Consider the following 6,000-nt stretch of genomic DNA (forward strand, 5'->3'; position numbering starts at 1 on the left):
TCTCGAAAGAATTGAGTGGGAGGATGGTGGAGACTTGATAAGGTTATTGAACCATCTCTTCAACTAGCGTGTGGCAGGGCACAGGGAGTTGTTCCTCTGGCACCTACACCAATTGAAGTGGAAGCTTATGATAGTGATCATGAAACTTCAGATCAAGTCACTACCAAACCTCGTAGGATGACAAGGATGTGTACTACTTCAGAGTGGTACGTAATCCTGTCTTGGAAGTCATGTTGCTAGACAACAATGAACCTACGAGCTATGGAGAAGCGATGGTGGGCCTGGATTCCAAAATGGCTCGAGGCCATATAATCTGAGAGAGGATCCATATATGAAAACAAAGTGTAGACTTTGGACGAGCTACTTGATAGTCGTATGGCTGTTAGGTACATATGGATTTTAAAAGGAAGACAGACAATGATGGTAAGTGTCACCATTGAGAAACCTCGACTTGTCGTTAAGATGTTTCCCGACAAGTTCAAGGAGTTGACTATGATGAGACTTTCTCACTCGTAGCGATGCTAAGAGTCTATTGGAATTATATTAGCAATTACTACATTATTTGTGAAATCTTGCAGATAGGATGCTAAAAACCATTGTTTCCTCGACGATTTTTGAGGAAAGGTTGTATGTGATGCAACCGGAAGGTTTTGTCAATCCTGAAAGATGCTAATAAGTATGCAAAGCTCCAGCAATCCTTCTAAGGATTGGAGTAAGCATCTCGGAGTTGGAATGTATGCTTTGATGAGATAATCAAAGATTTTGGGTTTATACAAAGTTTATGAGAAACTTGTATTTCCAAAGGAGTGAGTGGGAGCACTATAGAATTTCTGATGAATATATGTTGTTGACATATTGTTGATCAGAAATGACGTAGAATTTCTGGAAAGCATATAGGGTTATTTGGAAAGTGTTTTTTCAATGGAAAGCCTGGATTAAGCTACTTGAACATTGAGCATCAAGATCTGTAAGGATAGATCAAAATTCTTAATGGTACTTTCAAATGAGCACATACCTTGACATGATCTTGAAGGTGTTCAAGATGGATCAGTCAAAGAAGGAGTTCTTGCCTGGGTTGTAAGGTATGAAGTTAAGACTTAAAGCTCGACCACGGCAGAATAGAGAGAAAGGACGAAGGTCATCCCCTATGCTTAAGACATAGGCCCTAAAGTATGCTATGCTGTGTACCGCACCTGAAATGTGCCTTGCCATGAGTCAGTCAAGGGGTACAAGAGTGATCCAAGAATGGATCACAAGACAGCGGTCAAAGTTATCCTTAGTAACTAGTGGACTAAGGAATTTTCTCGATTATGGAGGTGGTAAAAGAGTTCGTCGTAAAGGGTTACGCCGATGCAAACTTTGACACTAATCCAGATTATTCTGAGTAGTAAACTGGATTTGTATAGTAGAACAGTTATTTGGAATAGCTCCAAATATAGCGTAGTAGCTGCATCTGCAAGATGACATAGAGATTTGCGAAGTACATACGGATCTGAAAGATTCAGACCCGTTGACTATAACATCTCTCACAAGCATAACATGTTCAAACCCAGAACTCATTGAGTGTTAATCACATGGTAATGTGAACTAGATTATTGACTCTAGTAAACTCTTTGGGTGTTAGTCACATGGGGATGTGACCTTGAGTGTTAATCACATATCGATGTGAACTGGATTATTGACTCTAGTGCAAGTGGGAGACTGTTGGAAATATGCCCTAGAGGCAATAATAAATTAGTTATTGTTATATTTCCTTGTTCATGATAATCGTTTATTATCCATGCTAGAATTGTATTGATAGGAAACTCAGATACATGTGTGGATACATAGACAACACCATGTCCCTAGTAAGCCTCTAGTTGACTAGCTCGTTGATCAATAGATGGTTACGGTTTCCTGACCATGGACATTGGATGTCATTGATAACGGGATCACATCATTAGGAGAATGATGTGATGGACAAGACCCAATCCTAAGCCTAGCACAAGATCATGTAGTTCGTATGCTAAAGCTTTTCTAATGTCAAGTATCATTTCCTTAGACCATGAGATTGTGCAACTCCCGGATACCGTAGGAGTGCTTTGGGTGTGCCAAACGTCACAACGTAACTGGGTGGCTATAAAGGTACACTACAGGTATCTCCGAAAGTGTCTGTTGGGTTGGCACGAATCGAGACTGGGATTTGTCACTCCGTGTAAACGGAGAGGTATCTCTGGGCCCACTCGGTAGGACATCATCATAATGTGCACAATGTGATCAAGGAGTTGATCACGGGATGATGTGTTACGGAACGGTAACGAGATTGAACAAGGTATCGGGATACCGACGATCGAATCTCAGGCAAGTATCGTACCGCTAGACAAAGGGAATTGTATACGGGATTGATTAAGTCCTTGACATCGTGGTTCATCCGATGAGATTATCGTGGAACATGTGGGAGCCAACATGGGTATCCAGATCCCGCTGTTGGTTATTGACCGGAGAGTCATCTCGGTCATGTCTGCATGTCTCCCGAACCCGTAGGGTCTACACACTTAAGGTTCGGTGACGCTAGGGTTATAGAGATATTAGTATGCGGTAACCTGAAAGTTGTTCGGAGTCCCGGATGAGATCCCGGACGTCACGAGGAGTTCCGGAATGGTCCGGAGGTAAAGAATTATATATAGGAAGTGCTGTTTCGGCCATCGGGACAAGTTTCGTGGTCACCGGTATTGTACCAGGACCACCGGAAGGGTCCCGGGAGTCCACCGGGTGGGGCCACCTGCCCCGGGGGGCCACATGGGCTGTAGGGGGTGCGCCTTGGCCTATATGGCCAAGGGCACCAGCCCCAAGAGGCCCATGCGCCAAGAATCAAGGGAGAGGAAGAGTCCTAAAGGGGGAAGGCACCTCCGAGGTGCCTTGGGGAGGAGGGACTCCTCCCTGGCCGCACCCTTCCTTGGAGGAAAGGCCAAGGCTGCGCCTCCCCCCTCTCCCTTGGCCCTATATATAGTGGGGGGAAGGGAGGGCAGCCCAACCTAAGCCCTGGCGCCTCCCTCTCCCTCCCATGACACATCTCCCTCCTCCCACAGCGCTTGGCGAAGCCCTGTTGGAATCCCTCTACTTCCACCACCACGCCATCGTGCTGTTGGATCTCCATCAACTTCTCCTCCCCCCTTGCTGGATCAAGAAGGAGGAGATGTTGCTGCTCCGTACGTGTGTTGAACGCGGAGGTGCCGTCCGTTCGGCGCTAGGATCATCGGTGATTTGGATCACGACGAGTACGACTCCATCAACCTCGTTCTCTTGAACGCTTCCGCGCGCGATCTACAAGGGTATGTAGATCCACTCCTCCCTCGTTGCTAGATGACTCCATAGATAGATCTTGGTGACATGTAGGAAAATTTTGAATTTATGCTACGTTCCCCAATAGTAGAAGCCCTCCGTGATCGAATCCCCCTCCGGTAGATCCCCAGAAAAGGCCCCAGATGGGATCTCACGGGTATAGAAGGTTGCGGCGGTGAAAAAGTGGTTTCGTGGCCCCTATGATGTTTTTAGGGTATAAGAGTATAGGCAAAAGAAGTACGTCAGTGGAGCTCCATGGGGCCCACGAGGGTGGGGGGCGCCCTCCTATCTCGTGGAAGCTTCGTAGAGTTCCAGACTTCCACTCCAAGTCTCCTGGTTTGCATTTGTTCCAAGAAAGATCCTCGCGAAGGTTTTGTTCCGTTTGGATTCCATTTGATATCCCTTTTCTGCGAAACACTGAAATAGGCAAAAAAACAGAAACTGGCACTGGGCCTCCGGTTAATAGGTTAGTCCCAAAAATAATATAAAAGAGCATATTAAAGCCCATTAAACATCCAAAACAGATAATATAATAGCATGGAACAATAAAAAATTATAGATACGTTGGAGACGTATCAGTACATGGCGTCAGATCCTACCGTGTACGCCGCTGTGAAGGCAATGGATGACTACCAGGAGTTGAAGGAGAGTTGTTGCTCTTTCATACTCAAGGTCGCTGACAAAGTAGCAGCCATCAACATGACTCATAACTTGTGCTCCAATGCTCCTTCCTCCTCCAGCAGCCGCCCGCAGATGAATGTGTGCACACATTACTCATTGTAGGTGGCCCAGGGCACACATGAGTTTAAAATCCCCCATTTTGTCTTTGTGCAAAGGAGGCATTGAGTTGGCAAAGAAATCAGTTCCGAAGCTTTCCTGGTTGGCGATTACGGTTGGAAGATAAGGGTATACCCGTCGCCGTCGTCGTCAAAGAAGATACAAGGGCACATCTCCGTGTACGCCAAGCTATTGACTGATCCTGGACCTGAAGGTGTCAATGTGACATTGGGCTTTAAGTTGGATGATCATAGTGGCGAGTCACTGCATTTGATGAAATGGTTAGAGAAAACCTTTACGGCCAAGTCAGATTGGGGATATGCAAAGTTCGTCACCATTGAATCTGCCAAGTCATGTCACCTAGCAGATGATGGATCCCTTACCATACGTTGTGTTGTTGCCATCACCAGGAAGGTCCACACTTGTAGTACTAGCACCACCACCATGGGCACCAGAGCCACAATGCCACCGTCTGATATTGCCTCTCACCTGAAGCTGTTGTTGGTGAGCAAGCACGGGTCGGATGTAAGTTTCCTGGTCGAGGACTGTGAGCTCTGCGTGCACAGCCTTGTGATAGCTGCATGATCACCAACCCTATGTGAGATGATGGTAATGGGTAACAAGGATGACCACGTCATGTCGGTTCACGATGTGACAGTCGAGGTCTTCAAGGCCGTGCTCCACTTCATCTACACCGATGAGTTGCCTCCAATTCAAGACCTAGTCCATGATGGTGCTGACCAAGATGAGGTGATGATAGCGGAAGATATGTTGGTTGAGGCGTGCTAGTTCGGTCTCGATAGGATGAAGGCCATGTATGAGAATTTGCTGGTTAGGTTCCTCGACTCGGAAGAAGATGCATTACAAACGGTAAAGTTGGGCTGCGATCTCCAATGCTCAAAGCTCATAAATTACTATCACCAGTTCATCATGTTGACAAAACTTAGGCAAATACTAGGTGAAAAAATTTCCCTGGTCGACCGTTTTGGCACATATTGTTTGAGTCTTTTTATTCTAGTCCACATGATTTTCGTTGTCGCTTACTTGCTTATATATATAAGGTATTTCTTCTTTGCCAAGATAAAAAGGCTTTCCTTTCTGGCCTAGGCAGCGAAAGGAAACACACTTCTTTGTTTTCTTGCCGACCTAGACATCTAGTAACCCTATAGAGATGAGCATGGGCTGCTATTGTACAATACTAGATCATTGATGGTGTGTGTTGCCGTGCTTGTCCATTTTTACACTATAATGAAATTTCATAAATATGTGAAAAGAACACAATGTATATTATTGAGGGCAATTTTGTGCTAATGTATTATATGTTTATTTTGAGCTATCAATTATGTTGTGGTTGGCTCTAAAAAAGCAGTACCAAAAAAATAATGCAGCTTCACATTATTTGCATATAAATTATTTCCAAATGTTTGAAGCAAAAGTGATGATCAAATTTGTTAATAGAAAAAGTTAAATACTACATATCGGGTGTCCACGAATCGTTAATTAAACTGCAACACATATCGTTATTTGAACAACAGCAACACAAATTGTTCCATCAAGTTTTGAATGATATTGATTCTCGTGAAATCCATTACATCAATGACCTTCAGAATATGTGAGATAAAATTAATTAGATTAGGAAAGATGTAGTATGAGATCTTAGGTACCCTGCTGACAGAATATTGCGTGTGATGAGTCCAAAGGCTTCCAAGGGCACATATGAGTCACGAAGTAGTCGGCGAGATATATATCGAGGCCTTCATACATGTTCAACACCAAAGTTGTAGTGGTTGCCGAGCTCATCGAGTGCGCTGGGAACACGTGACAAATGTGTGACAAGTGCATGCTATTGAATGCATGCTCTAGTCAACTCATCCAAAAGTTTAAATTGATGGAGGGAGCTGG

General features: G+C 44.6%; 1 pseudogene; it reads left to right on the forward strand.

Moving 5' to 3' along the window:
• The window catches only part of LOC123191867 (BTB/POZ and MATH domain-containing protein 1-like), a 62,368-nt pseudogene extending 57,163 nt beyond the window's left edge, over positions 1–5,205 (forward strand).
• The last annotated feature ends 795 nt before the right edge of the window (positions 5,206–6,000 follow it).

Source organism: Triticum aestivum, chromosome 2A (genome assembly GCF_018294505.1).
Source record: "Triticum aestivum cultivar Chinese Spring chromosome 2A, IWGSC CS RefSeq v2.1, whole genome shotgun sequence".
NCBI classification, from domain to species: domain Eukaryota; kingdom Viridiplantae; phylum Streptophyta; class Magnoliopsida; order Poales; family Poaceae; genus Triticum; species Triticum aestivum.